We start from the raw sequence: 19,196 nt of genomic DNA on the forward strand, positions 1-19,196 counted from the left end.
GGAGCTTGCTGCTTGGGAACGTGTAGTGTCTGTTCACCCTCGCGTTGGGTGTTACCTTATTTTTGAACTATGAACTTTGTTTAAACTACCTTACTTATGCTTCCGCTACTTATTAACTGTTTGAACTTAAAACCTTAAACTCTGAACTTGATATTTGCTAATCTTATGGTTAGTAAGTATTACTTTTGTTATCAACTAAATCATTCAGTATAATTGGTGGCTGGATCCTGGTCAGTCACGCCCTCGAAGCGGGTGTTATCCGCAGGTGGATTTTGGGGGTGTGACAGATTGGTATCAGAGCCATTGGTTATAGTGAACTTGGTTTTAAAAAGGGAAAAATCTTTTTGGAGAAAACCAGACTATAACCCGTGACTCGCGACGACACTACACTCCAAGTGCAAGGCTCGACACATTTGACCTCATAGCTCGGACCAGTGCTTACTTGTTTGCTTACCTTTTGTTTCCTGATTTGCTATACGTACTAGTATGCCTAAATTAGATAGATGCACCTCTCTCTTCTATCTCATTCTCGTTACACTACGGCATCACACTCATACTGTGTTTTCTGGTTATGAAGACAATGAGTGGACGTGGAAGGGGAAACATTAACATGACACAGGCTCAGTTCACTAACCTGCTCAACACAGTGGCTGCAGCTTTCGCAGCTCACCCTATAGGTCAGCATGCACCTGCGCAACCACCAGTGTGTACTTTCAAAACTTTCATGGATTGCAAGCCTCTCCCTTTCAATGGCACTGAGGGTGCCATAGGTCTTCTGCATTGGATCGAGAAAATTGAAGCTGTTTTCGCTGTTTGCGAGTGTCCCCCTGCGAATTGGGTGAAATTTGCTACTGCTACGCTTGAAGGAAGCGCGCTTTCTTGGTGGAAGGCGCAAATTCAGATGTTTGGTTTGGAAACTGCTAATGCTACTGCGTGGGAAGATTTCAAGGATATGATTAAGGAGGAATACTGTCACCGGGATGACATCCACAAGCTTGAGAATGAGTACTATGAGCTCAAGATGGTTGGGTCGGAAATTGAAACCTACACCAAGCTGTCTAATGACTATGCTGCTCTTTGCCCAAACATGTCTCGACCTATGTATCGAAGAATCGAACTGTACATCAAGGGTTTGGCTCCAGAAATTCGAAGCCATGTAACTTCAGCCAACCACACTACCATTCAGCCGATCGTTCGACTTGCTCACAAACTCACTGATCAGGCTGTAGAGGAAGGCAGGTTGCCCAAAAGGATCAGTGCTACTGTCGGAACTTCTAGTGACAGCAAGCGTAAGTGGGAAGGAAGTCAAAGCAAGGATGCTAACCCCACTCAGGCCCCAGCACAGCAAAGGAAAACTGAAAACAACAAAGGCACCCAGCAACAGGGTGGCTACCGGGGAAGCTACCCTAAGTGCAACAAGTGTAACAGACACCATAATGGGGCATGTAACAAGGGCCAGTGTCAGCGATGCCACAAAATGGGGCACGAAGCCAAGGATTGTAGAAGTCAGTTCCCAGCTAGACAGAGTCAGCAACAACCCCAACAGCAACAGCAGCAGGGAAACAACCGGGCATGTTTTAAGTGTGGAGCTGAGGGGCACTTTAAAAAGGATTGCCCTGAACTGAATCAGAATCGCAATAATCAGGGAGCTGGGAACAACAATCAGAACAACAATGCTGGGAATGGTGCTAGAGGAAGGGCTTTTGTGATTGGAGCTGGAGAAGCAAGGAATGACCCTAATGTCGTGGCGGGTAAGTTCCTACTCGATGATCGTTATGTTTCTGTGTTATTTGATTCCGGTGCCGATGCTAGTTATGTATCCCTACGTATTAGTAAGAAGCTTAAGCGTCCGCTTTCGTTACTAAGTTCTCCTCATATCGTCGAGTTAGCTAATGGTAGAAACATCGAGGCCTCACATGTTGTCAAGGGCTGCAAACTAGAGTTGTCTGGTCAGACATTTAGTATCGATCTTTTCCCTGTTACTCTTGGAAGCTTCGACGTCGTTATTGGTATGGATTGGTTATCCAAGCATCGCGCTGAGATCCTCTGTCAAGAGAAAGCGGTTCGTATTCCTCGCCGTTCTGGCAAACCCCTCATTGTACAAGGTGGCAAAGGTGGAGAAATCTCCGGCGTTATCCCATTCCTGAAGGCCCAGAAGTGTTTACGAAAAGGGCACACCGCTATCTTAGCTCTCGTCACCAACACGCAGGAAAAGGAAAAGAGGATTGAAGATTTTCCAATTGTGCGTGACTACCCTGAGGTATTTCCTGAGGAATTACCTGGACTCCCTCCCCATCGTCAGGTCGAATTCCAAATCGAGCTAGCTCCCGGAGCAGCGCCTATAGCTCGTGCGCCTTATCGACTAGCCCCCGCAGAATTGAAGGAACTCTCTACTCAACTACAGGAACTTTTGGATAAAGGATTTATCCGTCCTAGTTCATCACCCTGGGGAGCACCGGTACTCTTTGTTAAGAAGAAGGATGGCACGTTCCGAATGTGCATAGACTATCGTGAGTTGAACAAGGTTACCATCAAGAATCGTTACCCTCTCCCGCGAATCGATGACCTATTCGATCAATTGCAAGGATCGAGCTACTATTCCAAGATTGACCTGCGATCGGGCTATCATCAGTTAAGGGTCCGTAATGAAGATATTTCCAAGACTGCATTCAGAACTCGTTATGGTCATTATGAATTCCTCGTTATGCCCTTTGGAATGACCAACGCCCCTGCAGTGTTCATGGATCTCATGAACCGGGTATGCAAACCCTACCTCGACAAGTTCGTGATCGTGTTTATAGACGACATCTTGATCTACTCGAAAAGTCAGGAAGAGCATGAACAGCACCTACGCCTTATCCTCGAACTCCTTCGTAATGAGCAACTGTATGCCAAGTTCTCGAAATGCGACTTCTGGCTTCGAGAAGTCCATTTCCTTGGGCACGTGGTTAACAAGGACGGAATCCACGTCGACCCTGCAAAGATCGACTCTATAAAGAATTGGCCTACCCCTAAGACTCCGACTGAAGTCCGCCAATTCTTGGGACTGGCGGGATATTATCGAAGATTTATCATGGGATTCTCCAAGATCGCTCAGCCTCTCACGGCTCTTACACAGAAGGGTATGGTTTATAAGTGGGGTGAAGCTCAGGAAACCGCGTTTCAGAAACTAAAGGATAACCTCTGCAGTGCTCCTATTCTCTCGTTACCTGAAGGAACGGACGACTTTGTGGTCTACTGCGATGCGTCTATTCATGGGCTCGGTTGCGTGTTGATGCAACGCGAGAAAGTTATTGCTTACGCCTCTCGACAACTTAAGACACACGAAAGGAACTACACAACACACGACTTGGAACTGGGAGCAGTGATATTTGCGCTTAAGATATGGAGACATTACCTGTACGGTACCAAGTGCACCATTTACACCGATCACAGGAGTCTCGAGCATATTTTCAAGCAAAAGGAATTAAACATGCGACAACGCCGATGGGTTGAACTTCTGAATGATTATGAATGCGCCATTAAGTATCATCCGGGCAAGGCCAATGTGGTGGCAGACGCCCTCAGCCGAAAGGACACTATACCAAAGCGCGTGCGAGCATTACAACTTACCATCCAGTCTAGTCTCCCTACCCAGATTCGAAATGCTCAGATTGAAGCTCTGAAACCGGAAAACATCAGGGCTGAGTCCCTGCGAGGATCGAGGCAGCAACTAGAACAGAAAGAAGACGGCGCCTACTATGTGGCAGGGCGCATTTGGGTCCCACTTTACGGAGATCTACGAGAGCTTGTGATGGACGAAGCCCATAAGTCCCGTTATTCAGTACATCCTGGTTCAGATAAGATGTACCACGACTTAAAAACCACATACTGGTGGCCTGGCATGAAAGCCCACATAGCAGCCTATGTTGGCAAATATTTGACCTGCGCAAGAGTCAAGATCGAGTATCAGAAACCAGCAGGCCTACTACAGCAACCGGAAATCCCGAAGTGGAAATGGGAGCAGATTTCCATGGATTTTGTTACCGGATTACCTAGATCTCAACGCGGGAATGATACTATTTGGGTAATAGTAGATCGATTGACTAAGTCTGCACACTTTCTGGCCATTAAGGAAACAGACAAGTTTTCTACCTTAGCAGAAATCTATTTAAAGGAAGTAGTCTCCAGACACGGGGTGCCAACTTCTATTATTTCCGACCGAGACGCTCGTTTTACTTCCGAGTTGTGGCAAGCTATGCACAAATCCTTTGGCTCACGTTTGGACATGAGCACCGCTTATCACCCGCAAACGGATGGGCAGTCTGAACGCACCATCCAAACCCTGGAAGACATGCTTAGAGCATGTGTGATCGATTTTGGCAAGAACTGGGAGAAGCATCTGCCGCTGGTGGAATTCTCCTACAACAACAGCTATCACACTAGTATTCAGGCGGCACCTTTTGAGGCATTGTACGGTCGTAAATGCCCATCACCTCTCTGCTGGGCGGAAGTCGGTGATAGCCAACTCACAGGCCCAGAACTGGTGGTAGACACAACGGAAAAGATTTCCCAGATCAGGCAACGCATGGCGGCAGCTCGTGACCGTCAGAAAAGCTACGCTGACAAGCGTAGGAAACCGTTAGAATTCCAGGTCGGGGACCGGGTTCTACTTAAAGTCTCACCCTGGAAGGGTGTGGTTCATTTTGGTAAACGAGGCAAGCTGAATCCACGATATGTTGGACCATTCGAAATTACCGAGAAAATCGGTAATGTTGCTTATAGATTGAACCTGCCTGCAGAGCTGAGTGCAGTGCACAACGTTTTTCACGTATCTAACCTGAAGAAGTGTTTGTCGGATGAAACACTGGTGATTCCTTTTAAGGAACTGACGATTGATGAACAGCTACACTTTACTGAGGAACCGATTGAGATCATGGATCGAGAGATCAAAACCCTCAAACGTAGCCAGATACCCCTTGTGCGAGTTCGTTGGAACTCACGACGCGGCCCAGAGTTTACCTGGGAGCGGGAGGACCAGATGAGGTCCAAGTATCCCCAGTTGTTCCCAAACGAAAACCCCGGCACTGAAGCTACAACCGAATTTCGGGACGAAATTCCAAACTAACGGGGGGATGATGTGACACCCCGTTGAAACACGCTAGCTTGACAGTGACTGCCTTAACTTTCGGGACGAAAGTTCTTAAAACTTGGGGATAATGTGACACTCTAGGTTTTTCCGAACGAACACCTTGTAATATTGTGTGTACATAATTATTATTAAATGGAAACGTGATCTTTATTTGCTTAATGTGTGTTGAATGTACGTATTATATATAAATGTATGCGAGTCGAGACCATGACTCGCAACCGGGCGGTTGCGAGTGGGCCTTTGGGCCGTAACCGGTTTGGGCCGAAAACCCCAAGCCCAACCCGAAAACCCCCCTTGTATTTATATCCTCTACTTTCCCCATTTCCCTCATTTGTTACACCACACAAACACATTTCTCCTACTTTCTCTCTCTCACTAGTAAACCTTCAACAACAACACCACTCTTCTTTCTCTTTCGGTTCAAGCTTGGATCTCGGACAAGAGAACTCGGACAAGTTCATCACCACTAACTCGGACACTCCATCTTCTCGGTTCTTTTCCTTGTTTACGGCTCCTTCTTCTCTACCCGGTTAGTGTCCTAGTTTGTGTATAGATATTATGTGTGATAAATGAACTAGAAAATGCTTGGTTAGAAACAAAATGTATGATTCTTAGGTTGAGTTGTAAAGTTTGACAATATGTGGTAACATGTTTGAAAATGGTTAGTTAAAATTGTTATGCATGACTTTTAGTAGGATTTGTGAAGATTAACTATATGTGAAAACCCTTATGTATGAAGTTTGACAACATGTTCATAATGGCTATAGAATAGTGGTTTAAAATGTGCTTATGATCAACCCAAAACTATGTTCTAAGTCATAAAGTGTATGTTTTACTTGTTCTTGCATAATAATCTTGCTAGAAATAGGTGATTTTCGGTCCAAAATGTATGGTTATGTTAGATATAAAAACCCTAGAATGATGAACTTGTGATGAACTAGTTGAATATGACTTGAAGATTCAAAAAAAAAAAAAAGGGCAATGTTTGATCCATATTTTAGTAATGACAGTTTAGGAAAAGTGTTTGTAGAAACCTTATTGGTAGTTTCCTAATCTGGGTCTGATTTCATATGTACAATTTGGACTGTCATATCTGCATCATCACGTGTACATGAAAGGGACATATTACGACTCGCAACCACAGCATTCCGACTCGAGACCACGCAGTTGCGACTCGCAACCATAGCATGACAAGTCGAAACCACACGATTGCGACTCGAGACTACGACGGTTGCGACTCGCAACCAAAACGTGACAACTCGAGACCACGGTTGCGACTCGCAACCATAACGTGACAAGCCGAAACCTCCTGGTTGCGACTCGAGACCAGCTGGTTGCGAGTGGGCTGTCCATTTTGGTTATTGGGCCATTTTGTGTTAACTTGGACTATCTAAATGGACTATGTGTTGCTGTGTTCTGTTTGACTGTGTTACTGTTAGGGCCGGCCCAATAACCCCATGACTATTTACTTGTATGCATGTTACGTACTTGTATGTGTTTTACGTGAATGCTTGTACACCGAACCTGACCTATACCGGTAACCATGTTAGGACGTGGTGACCAACGTGATTGACAAGTAACCTAAACCTACCGAGCAACCCAAGGTGAGTTCACAATTTAAAAGCATGCGTCCCGGTGGTTTGGGACACGAGACTAAAACAATCCTATCCCCTGGTAAAAAGGGGATACCATTTACATACCTTCCCTAGTTATTGGGAACAAAACTTACTTTTCCTTCCCTGGTATTGGGAAACCTTTTGGTTAATTACTGTTTATACGGATTGCAACTAACGGCACTAAACGAAACTCTATCACTCAAGTCCCTACTACAAATACCGATTAGTCGCCGGGATCAGGCGAACGGGTTATTAGTTGATAGCGCTATTTAGGTGTTTACCAGCCTCACACCGTGCCCTGGTTTGGGATCGGTCGTGAACTAATGTACTCAGGAATCCGTCAATGATGATAGAACATTGACATCGGGGCATCCTGCGGATACGCAACGGTTACCTAGTGTTCGGTATTGGAAAAACAGTTTAGTCGCTAACTTTTGGGGTAGCTCCCCATGGCATGTATAAACGGATAAATTAACCGGTGAAACAAGTTTTTGGTAATTAAAACTGGACAACTAGTGAACTCACTCAGCATTATTGTTGACCCCTTACTGCATGCTTTGCAGGTAACCCGTGACGAAGGAGCTTGCTGCTTGGGAACGTGTAGTGTCTGTTCACCCTCGCGTTGGGTGTTACCTTATTTTTGAACTATGAACTTTGTTTAAACTACCTTACTTATGCTTCCGCTACTTATTAACTGTTTGAACTTAAAACCTTAAACTCTGAACTTGATATTTGCTAATCTTATGGTTAGTAAGTATTACTTTTGTTATCAACTAAATCATTCAGTATAATTGGTGGCTGGATCCTGGTCAGTCACGCCCTCGAAGCGGGTGTTATCCGCAGGTGGATTTTGGGGGTGTGACAGTGCGTGGAGAACTAGGGCCTCTTGTGGGTTCCATGCATAGCCTTGTGTCCTTTGGAAGCTCACCGTCCCGTCTTCCGCCTCATAAAGTAAGTTCATGGCTCGGCAAATGTGGTAGTCAACTCGTCCCGACCATGGACTCCTTTCAAAGGACCTTGGGATTCTCGTGAAATGCTTGAAAAGACAGTACACCCATCCCCCGAAGAAGATAGGCGTAGGAGCGTGAGCAAGGCGATTGAGGTGCATGTTTCGTAACAAGAGATATGGAACATCGAGAGGCTTCTGGTTGTGGATGCAGTGAAGGACAACCAAATCTTTCAACCCTACAACGCCACTACTGTCGTGACGCTGGTTCAGCGAGTAGGTGAGGAGCCTGTGAATGTAGCGGTAAAGCGGGTCCCTCAGTTTGGTACTCTTGGTGCTGCTAGGGTTGTAGATTCCTTCACCGATCTGAGCCCATGTGGCTTGACGTTCAGTTGCATCCAAGTCTCGTAATCCCCCGGTATTCTCCTCATTCCCCGATTCTTCTTCCCCGTACAGTCCTATTATAGCTCCAAACTGTGCCATGGAGATCGAGTACCTTGTCCCGCCACACCGAAATGCAACCCCTTCATTGTCAAACGGGTCACACCTCGAGGTGAAATTGAAAGTACTGTAGAACTCCATGGTGCATTGATGCACCGACCGAAGCCGAGTGTTCAATGCAACTGCTAGTGGCCCTGTCAAGATGTTGTTGAATCGGTCTAGCTGGTTCACCATGGTTAACAGGTCCGTGCATGCTCGCCTAGGATACTCCTCGGGTCTTGTTTGGAGTGTCTCATATCGTGCCCTAGCATCGAGTTCGCTTGCGTTGAACCTTGTGAACTTTGACATCTTGATGTTGTTAAACGTGGTAGTGACGTCGGAAATCTGCGGAAAATCGCCTGGAACCAGAGCGTTTTCGGCGAAACGGGGCGTGTGGAATGAGGTAACTGTTGTGAAAAGAGGGTTTTATCCCGACAGTTGCCTCGACACTGCCCCGTGTCCAGCGGACACAGCCTCGTGCCGAGCAAGGTTTTTGAAAATTATTTTTTTTGTGCTCGTGTGCATGCCCCTTTTTCCGAAAATGGTTAGAAGACTTACCGATTTTAAACGTACACTTACCTGTTCGTAACATGTCGGGTATGAGTTTATTCGTTAACCGTTTGAAGTGAGATCTCCTCTTCCTCATCCTCAATGGATCCTCGGTAGAGTTTTAGCCGTTGGCCATTGACTTTAAATGGTATCCCATTTCGAGTTTTAATTTCTACTGCACCGTGCGGAAAAACATGGGTGACGGAAAAAGGTCCTGACCACCTAGATGTTAGCTTGCCAGGAAATAATCGAAGTCGTGAATTAAACAATAGAACCTGATCTCCTACCCGAAATTCATTAGACTTAATATATTTATCATGTAAATTTTTCATTCTTTCCTTATAAATTTCGGAGTTAGAATATGCATAATTCCTTAGCTCGTCTAATTCATTTATTTGACAAAATCGATTTTTATCGGCAGTTTCTAAATCTAAGTTCACAGTTTTTATTGCCCAGTAGGCTTTGTCAGCTATTTCTACTGGCAAGTGACAACTTTTTCCATAGACAAGCTTATATGGGGTTGTGCCTATAGTGGTTTTATAAGCAGTTCGAAAAGCCCATAAAGCATCGTCTAATTTGTCGGCCCATTCTTTTTTATTTATTCCTACGGTTTTTTCAAGTATTCGTTTTAAACCTCGATTAGTCACTTCGGCTTGCCCATTTGTTTGAGGGTGATATGCTGTTGAGACCCGGTGATAGACCCCATACCTTGTTAATATTTTTTCGAGTTGATGATTGCAAAAATGGGTACCTCTATCACTTATTAAAGCCTTTGGTGTCCCGAAGCGAGAAAACAGTTTTTTCAGAAATTTTACCACTACTCTTCCATCATTTGTTGGAAGAGCCTCCGCCTCCGCCCATTTAGACAAGTAATCGACTGCCACAAGTATATATTTGTTTCCCTTTGAAGGCGGGAAAGGTCCCATGAAATCGAGCCCCCACACATCAAAGATTTCACAAACGAGAATGCCATTTTGAGGCATTTCGTGTTTGGAAGAAATATTACCTGATCTCTGGCAGGCATCACATGTCTTTACAAGGTTTTATGCATCCTTGTAAATGGTTGGCCAGTAAAATCCTGAATCAAATACCTTTCGTGCGGTACTTGCGGCACCATGATGTCCTCCGTATGGACCTTCATGACAATGACGGAGAATTCTTCGTGCTTCATTACCATGGACACACCTTCGGATGAGTTGGTCGGCACACATTTTGAAAAGATAGGGGTCTTCCCAAAAGTAATGCTTTACATCAGCAAAGAATTTCTTTCTTTGATGATGTGGCCATCCCTTGGTGACTATACCGCTAGCTAGGAAATTAGCGTAGTCGGCATACCATGGCTCTTGTCTACTCTCCATCATTTCCAAGGATTCTGTGGGAAATTTCTCGTTGATTTGCTCGTCTCTGGTCGTTGCCAAAGCTGGGTCTTCTAAGCATGAGAGATGATCTGCAGCAGTGTTTTCTGCTCCTCTTTTGTCCTTGATTTCGATGTCGAATTCTTGGAGGAGTAGAATCCATCTGATCAAACGGGGTTTTGCGTCTTGTTTCTTGAAGAGGTACCTGATGGCTGCATGGTCTGTATAGACTACAGTTTTAGAAAGAACAAGATAAGAACGAAATTTATCAAAAGCAAACACCACTGCTAGTAATTCTTTTTCTGTAGTTGTATAATTTTCTTGTGCATCATTAAGAGTTTTACTAGCATAATAGATTGGGTGGAAATGCTTTTCTTTTCTTTGTCCCAAGACTGCTCCAACAGCAAAGTCACTTGCATCACACATGATTTCAAAAGGAAATTTCCAATCTGGTGCTATCATGATAGGTGCATTGACTAGCATTTCCTTGAGGGTTAGAAATGCTTGATTGCATTCCTTGTCAAAGATGAAGGGTGCATCTTTTTCAAGTAATTTTGTTAGAGGCCTTGAAATTTTTGAAAAGTCCTTGATAAACCTTCTATAAAATCCGGCATGCCCTAGGAAACTTCTGATTGCTCTTACGGAGGATGGAGGAGGTAATCGAGAAATAGTTTCTATTTTTGCTCGATCAACTTCCATTCCTTCGCTTGAGATTTTGTGACCGAGTACTATTCCCTCTGTTACCATGAAATGGCATTTTTCCCAGTTAAGGGCGAGGTTAGTTTCCTCACATCGGGATAGCATTCGTTCAAGATTATCGAGGCATTGGTCATATGAGTCTCCAAAGATGGAAAAGTCGTCCATGAAGACTTCCATTGTCTTTTCTATCATATCATGGAAAATGGCCACCATACAACGTTGGAATGTTGCAGGCGCATTACATAGACCGAATGGCATGCGTTGATATGCGAAAGTTCCGTAGGGACATGTGAAAGTTGTTTTCTCTTGGTCTTCTGGTGCTATCGGTATTTGAAAGTAACCTGAAAAACCATCTAAGAAACAATAAAATTTATGACCGGACAGTCGTTCTAACATTTGATCAATGAAGGGTAAAGGAAAGTGGTCTTTCCTTGTTGCTTCATTTAATCGCCTATAATCTATACAAACTCTCCATCCTGTGACGGTTCTCGTTGGTATTAATTCATTTTTCTCATTAGTTATTACCGTCATACCTCCTTTCTTCGGGACTACTTGAACGGGACTTACCCACGGACTATCGGAGATAGGGTAGATTAGTCCGGCGTCAAGCAGCTTGATGACTTCATTTTTAACCACTTCTTGAACATTGGGGTTCACTCTTCGTTGTGGTTGAATTACTGTTTTGTAATCATCATTCATTAAAATTTTGTGCGTGCACATGGAAGGGCTTATTCCTTTAATATCTACAAGCTTCCAAGCGATCGCATTTTTGTGTTTTTTAAGTAGGTTAATTAATTTCTCTTTTTCTACGTTACTTAATTTAGATGAAATAATTACAGGTAAATCACCATCTTTGCCTAGAAAAGCATATTCCAAACCTTTAGGAAGTTCTTTGAGCTCAATGGGTGGGTCTTTAGAAGTCACCTTATTTTGTGGCTCATCTAGATTAAGAACCTTGAAGGTTTGTTCTATGGCTATCTCTTCCTCGACAAAGTGGTCTTCTTTGTTAGTTGTATCGGGTGGTTCAGCTTCATCTTCAATTAGGGGGTCATTATTGCCAAAAGGATATTTCATTGAACGCTCAAGATCTATGCTCCTTTTGAATGCCCCTAACTGAAGAAGTAGATTGTTGAATTTCCGGTTTTTCAATGCTTTATGAGTTTGTATAAAAGGTTTTCCCAAGACTAGGGGGGTGTCATCAAGGATGACGAAGTCGGTTGGGATTACCAATTGATTTGTGTGAACCAAAACATCTTCAACTACACCGATTGATTTTATCACTTTTCGATCGGATAGAAAAATGGGAATTTGAAGTGGAGTAAAATCACTAATACTTAATTTTTCAAAAATGTAGTTAGGCATTATGTTAACACAAAGATCTTTGTCAATAGTGATATTACTAATAAATGAATTTTGAAAGAAACACGGAACCGGTGTAATGTTAATTTCAAAAGGGTCTTCTTTTATTAGCGAAGTTTGATCATTAGTTAACTTAACACTCACTAGTTCTTTGATTTTAGTACTAGTGTTTAACTCTTTTAAAAACTTGGCATGAGGGGTTATTAAACAATGATTTTCGAAAGTAGGTGACAAGAGATTAATTTCTTCAAAATTAGACTCTTCATGAATTTTAACATTATCGGACTCACCTTTTTCATTGTTTAACTCATGTGTCGGTTTTTCACTTTCTTGTTCTTCCATTTTTACATTTTCAACTATCTCTACGTTATTATTACTATTCAATTCTTCTCTTGCGCGGGATTCCTCTTCCCTTGCGCGAGATTCTTTCATGTAACGTTCGATAGTTTTAATGTGTTCTAATATCCTATTGGTCACTTTGGTGAGAGAAAAAGAATTTGGATCCTCAAAGCTTGAATCCGGTTGTTCGATCCTTGGCTCCTCATAATACTCATATGAAGTAGATGGTTCACACCATTGTTCTTCATTGTAAGTATATGATGGATAAGGATCGAAACTTTGTTCTTCATAGTACTCATATGAGGTGGGTTGTTCACGCCTTGGTTCGTCATAGTAAGAGTATGAAGATGGTGGCTCATATCTTGAATCTTCAAAGTATGAGTATGAAGGCTCATGCCTTGGTTCATCAAAACATGAGTATGAGGGAGGAGGTTCATACCTTTGGTCTTCATAGGATGTGTATGAAGTTGATGGCTCGTACCTGGGCTCCTCATAATAGTTGTATGAATTGGATGGTTGATATGAGTTATTATATTGAACCGAGCGTGTGTTACGACAATTAGTGCAATAATTACCCCTATAATCATCCTCATCATAGGTGTAGTTGTAACCTCCTGAGTATTGATGAACAGACTACAACTGAGTTTCGGGACCAGAAAACAAAAATAAAGACGGAAACAGAAGCTGGACACGGCCCCGTGTCTGGTGAACACGGCCCCGTGTTCAGGGTCTGTATCTGGGCGTTTTAATTAAAGTTACTGGTCACGTTGAGCACGGGGGCGTGTTCAGTGAGCACGGCCCCGTGTTCAGACTCTGTATCTGGGTATCTAACTAAAAATATGCAGCACGGGGGCGTGTTCAGCGAGCACGGCCCCGTGTTCAGGCTACTGTAAATGCAAACTAAACTAAAATGCAGAAAAATGTGCGCGCGTTTTGAAAAGGTTTTGAAAAACTGATTAGGCCGTCGATTTTAAGCTTTCTTAAAATCCTTGTGTCCCCGGCAGCGGCGCCAAAAACTTGATGTGCGTGAAGTGTGTTATATTTTTGATGTATATTTAAGCCCCTTTTACACTTTTAGCCAAGTTTTAAATTTATAAAACACGATATTTACTAAACACACATATGGGCAAGTGCACCCATCGTGGATGTAGTATAGTGTTGGTAAGATACCGAGGTCGTCCAAGGACACAAGAGCTTTTAATACCGGTTTATCCTCAACGTCTAACCAAATCAAAAAGTGAGAAAATTTTTTTAACTAAGAAAATAAAAACTAACTAAATGCTGAAAAATAAAATAAAATAAAAACAGATAGACAAGATGAATCACTTGGATCCGACACGTGTATTAGTGTAACCTTTGATTATTTTCGCACTTTTGCACTTGTTTAAGAGATTATCTTAGTTATTGTAGTAGGCCCCTCTTTTGAAGGCGACGTTACCCTCAATCCAGTAGTTTGAGTCAGCAAGGATACAATCCTAAAGGGTCGGATTATTGAAAGATAATGAATTAAGTTATTAATGCAAATTGTGGTAGGCCCCGCTTTCGGCGGTGACGTTACCCTCGGCTAAGTAGTCTGAGTCAGCAGGGATACAGTCCTAAATAGCCGGGTTATAGTATTAATAGTAGTTAACTTATGAGGGGGTCAAAGAGTTTGGATCCCCGCCATCCAATACCTATGGGCATTGAAGGAGATCCTACTAAATTTGACCCAGGTCCCAAGCAGGACCTCTAAACGCTGAACAAGGGCAAGACCCTTACCAAACCGTTCCCTTAACCCCCGACCAGGTAGCCAACATACCTCCATATAGACCGTGGAGATATGAATGGTGAAAATCTTTTATTTTATATAGACAGTAAAATAATGCCAAGACACCACGGACAAACGATAAGGAAAGATCACCTTCAACATAAGCAACTAGTTATTAAAGTCATTAATACAAAACCAAATAAAAAGTGCAAAAGATTAAAAATAAAAAGTATTATACTAAACACTTGTCTTCACCAAGTGATGTAAGAGACTTAGGCAAACATGGCCTTGATTGTCAAGAACTCTTACGATCAATCTTGGATCCCGAGACGACTCACACACTCTACGATGGACAATGGATGATGGTGGTGGATGATGGTGTTATGGTGGTGGTGGGTGGTGGATGAAGTGTGAGAGAGGTGGTGTGCCAAGGGATGAGATGGAATGAAACCAAGCAATCCTATTTATAGGCTGAACAGAAGGCTGGGCACGGCCCCGTGTCCGCTGGACACGCCCCCGTGCCAGTCTGACACTCTCTCTCCTCATTAATTGTAATTCGCAATTACAATTAATGCGCCTGCTGTACTTTCACCACGCCCCCGTGCCCGCTGGACACGGCCCCGTGGTGGGCAATGGAAGCTTCTATAAGTTTGTCTTTTATGCTGCTTCTTGGGCACGGCCCCGTGCTGGCTGAGCACGGGGCGTGTTCAGACTTCTGCTTTCTCTTCTTTGCCTTGGAGGATGCCGTTGAGGGTCCGGGCAGTCTACTTTTATTCCTTTTCTTGTATTTATGCTAGAATTAGTTGTCTTTTTGCTTCTTTTGTGAATTTGAGCTCATTTCATCCTAAAAATACAAAAGAAAGACAAAAACACTCTTTTTCCAACATTAGTACTTAAAAAGGGTTAGTTTTATGCCTTAATTGATGTGATTTATATGTTGTATTTTACACACATCACTAACCGTTTTCCTATTATGAATTAATGTGAAGTATAGGCACGTAATTATGGAAGAGAAGGTTGACTCCGCAATCCGATGCGAGTGATCGAATGGATGGATGATGGGCTAGTATAAGAGAAAGCATGATATGTTGACGCTTTATTATGCATGGGTTAAGATTATTTGTATTATGTCACCGGTTCTAATGATGTGATTGAATGTGGTGACTGCAGGCTGTACAGGATTATGGAAATTTCATCAAGAAGTGTACGCGGTCGAAGATCGAGTCAAGTCATGGATTGTACGTGGGTGTGTATGTGGTCACTTAATTTGATATATGTATGTTAGTTTTCATTAATTTATAAAAGAGTTTAGTGTATTTAAGTGAATTGAAGTGTATCATGAAAGAAATTTTACATATGCGTTTTCCGCTGCGAATCTTAGGTTAAAATGTGTTAGGGTGTTACATTGTCACACCCTGATTTCTTGGTGGGCCCAGACTTGGGGTTAATGCGTGATGATTGATAACACTATCACAAATGGCAGTGAGAGATGGAATAAAGTAAGGTAATAAACGTAAAAGCTTGAATATAACAAATAAAGTTTATACAAGCTGTTCGTACAACATGTCCACAAGTCGGATCGAAATAAAAAGCCACTTCGTACTATAATGGGTCTTTTATCAAAATAATTACACCCAACACACCAACGGATGTGATTTAGGTCCTAGTACGTCTAGATCACAAAGTTCATTGTCTGGTTCTTCGTCTGGTCATCAACATGTTTCTCCGAGGTTTGTAGAGCGGAGAACATGTTTTGAATGTGGCACAGTTGGGCATATTGTAAGATATTGCCCATACCTGCAAAAGCTGAAGTCAAAAACGAGTGCTCCCCAAGAAATCAATTACCAAAAACGACCAGTTTCCCCGAAACAGGACCCACGTGTCTTGAAAGAAAGGGAAAAGAAGCTAAAGCAAAAGAATCAAAAGGTAATTGAAAAGGCCTTAAAATCAGAGGTCAAAGAAGAAAAACCTGTACAAGCAAAACCTGAAACTGTAAAACCAGTAAATGCTAAAACAATAAATTCAAATACTGGTAAACGACAAACAGCTTGGAAGCAAAAGCAGGTAATTCAATCAGGGGGAGCACCACAAGTTCTTTTTCCTAATCATCAAGTGATTGAGATCACCTTCCTTGATGATCAAGGACGACCCAAGTCCACAAAGGCTTGGGTCCCCCTCTCAAACTGATAAGTTAGTTGCATGTGCAGGCGGCTCCAGGAGGAACTATTAATAGTCATTGGATTGTTGATAGTGGGGCTTCCAGGCACATGACGGGCGACTATCGTCTTCTTTTCGATGTGCGAAGTATAAGAGGAGGATATGTTGCGTTTGCTGGAGACAAAGGAGGGTATATCACCGGCGAGGGAATGATCTCAAATGGAATTGTGAGTTTCGACAAAATCAATTATGTGCAACAGTTGGATCACAATCTCCTGAGTGTTTCTCAAATCTGCGACAAGAAGTTCACCGTGCATTTTGATGATGCCGGTTGTTATGTGCTGAAGCCAGGATTCAAGATTCCCACAGAATGGATTCTCTTATCAGCACCAAGAGTTAATGATTTGTATGTCCTTGATATGAGCCAAGCAATAACTCAGTCCAAACAAGTTACTTGCTTTATTTCAAAAGCCACTGAAAAGGAGACGATCTCTTGGCATAGACGGATGGGTCATATTCACCTCAGAAAAATGAATCACCTTGTCAAAAATAATCTGGTGAGAGGTGTCAATGTGAAGAATTTTCAACTTCAAGATGTCTGTGTGCCGTGTCAGAAAGGGAAGCAGATCAAGAAATCACATCCATTGAAAAAGGTTAACACTGTAAACATGCCACTCGAACGTCTGCATATGGACCTTTTCGGCCCAGTCAAACACAAGAGTGTGCACGGGGAGGTTTTCTGCTTGGTAGTTACTGATGACTATTCAAGATTTTCATGGGTTGACTTCATGGTTCACAAGAGTGAGACTCCAGAAATTCTAAAGAATTTGATCACCTTGTTGGAAAATCTTTATAATCTAAAGGTGAGGCGAATTCGAAGCGACAACGGAACCGAGTTCAAAAACAGGGTTATGGATGAATTTTGCACTGCAAAAGGAATCCTTCATGAATACAGCTCTCGGTACACGCCACAACAAAACGGAGTCGCTGAAAGAAAGAACAGAACCTTAATTGAGACTGCAAGAACCATGTTGGTTGAGTCTCAGCTTCCAGTTCGATTCTGGACTGAAGCTGTTGCCTCGGCTTGCTACACGTTAAATAGGGTTCTCACAGTGAAAAGACATGGCAAAACGTGCTTCGAACTCCTACACAAGAAGACTCCTGACTTGGAATATCTAGAACCTTTTGGTGCACCATGTACCATGATTGAGCCTGACGGGAAGTTTGGTGCCAAAGCTATCGAAGGTTACTTCCTTGGGTATGCTACTCCTAATCTGCGAGTATGGAACCTGACTACCAAGAAGATTGAAGAATGGGGTGAAGTAAGAGTTCAAAGATATTCTAATCCTCCGAAGCCTTCTGGAGATCCATGGATGTTCGATTATGATGGTCTTTTCGACTCATTTAATCTGCCAACATTTGATGATGACAATGCAATTGCTCAAATGTTGTCTGAAAGCGAGAATGCGACTGGCTCTCAGTTAGCTCGCCCAATCATTGTTGACTCACAAGCATCTTCTTCTGTCAACAATCTCGTTTCAAATGAGGTGTTTAATGATGCTGTCGATTACAATTTGTCATCGGAAGATGAGGAGTATGTTGATGCAAATGATGGTGAAGCACCGCGTCCTGTTCAAGGTACTTCAGAAGCAACGGATCCAGTGTCTGCGCCAATTATCCAAGAAGAAAATGCATCATCTTCTACAACTCAACAGCTTCAGAATGATATCGGGAATTTAAATATCAATAACTTGAGGTCAAATGTTGAAATTCCTCCAGTTTCTGAAACCCGAATTCATAACATTCATCCTCAGCAGAACATTATAGGTGATGTTCTCATTGGTGTAAGGACAAGGAATCAAATCAGAAATAACGAAAATGCTGGCTTGTATGCTGAGATACGAGAATCGGGACAACAAAATGATTGGTCTTTCGCCTGCTATGTTAGCCAAGAAGAGCCTAGATCTTGGAAGGAGGCATTGAAAGATGATTCCTGGGTGGAAGCCATGCAAGAAGAACTTTAGCAGTTCGAGAAGTTGGGCGTATGAAAATTGGTTGATAGGCCCGACAACTACAAGAAGATCGGAACTCGTTGGGTGTTTAAGTGCAAGAAGGATGACCGTGGGATTGTTGTCCAAAACAAAGCAAGGTTAGTTGTTCAAGGCTTCAGTCAGATCGAAGGTATTGACTACAATGAAGTGTATGCACCTGTTGCACGTCTGGAGGCTATTAGAATCTTTCTAGCCTACGCATCCTTCAAGAAATTCAAGGTGTACCAGATGGATGTTAAAAGTGCTTTTCTTCACGGAGTAGTCGAAGAGGAAGTATATGTCGAGCAACCACCGGGGTTTGAAGATCCATTACATCCTGACAGAGTTTTACTGCTTAACAAGGCGTTATATGGTCTTCATCAAGCGCCTCGAGCCTGGTATGAGACACTGTCTACCTACCTGCTGAACAACGGGTTTAGACGGGGTTTGATCGATTGTACCCTATTCATCAAAGAAAAAGGTGAAGATCTTCTGTTGGTACAAGTGTATGTCGATGACATTATCTTTGGTTCTACTGATGATAAGTTATGCAAGGAATTTGAGAAGGTGATGCAAGATCGATTCGAGATGAGTGCGATGGGTGAAATGACATTCTTCTTGGGTTTGCAAGTTAATCAGTCCGAATCTGGAATTTTTATCCATCAAACCAAGTACGTCGGAGACATCTTGAGCCGGTTCCAGATGTCCGATTCGAAGCCAATTTCTACTCCTCTTCCGCAGAATCACGGGATTACTCCGGATGAAAAAGGGGATGCTGTAGACTCTTC

The 19,196-nt window shown here is 42.9% G+C and overlaps 1 long non-coding RNA gene across 1 annotated transcript in view; it reads left to right on the top strand.

Moving 5' to 3' along the window:
- Nucleotides 1-15,547, top strand: part of LOC118481955 — a 29,461-nt gene extending 13,914 nt beyond the window's left edge. The window contains exon 3 of the long non-coding RNA XR_004866407.1: nt 15,392-15,547. This is a non-coding gene — a long non-coding RNA (uncharacterized LOC118481955). The remainder of the gene's footprint in view (nt 1-15,391) is intronic.
- The last annotated feature ends 3,649 nt before the right edge of the window (nt 15,548-19,196 follow it).

The sequence above is a fragment of the Helianthus annuus genome, chromosome 9 (genome assembly GCF_002127325.2).
Source record: "Helianthus annuus cultivar XRQ/B chromosome 9, HanXRQr2.0-SUNRISE, whole genome shotgun sequence".
NCBI classification, from domain to species: domain Eukaryota; kingdom Viridiplantae; phylum Streptophyta; class Magnoliopsida; order Asterales; family Asteraceae; genus Helianthus; species Helianthus annuus.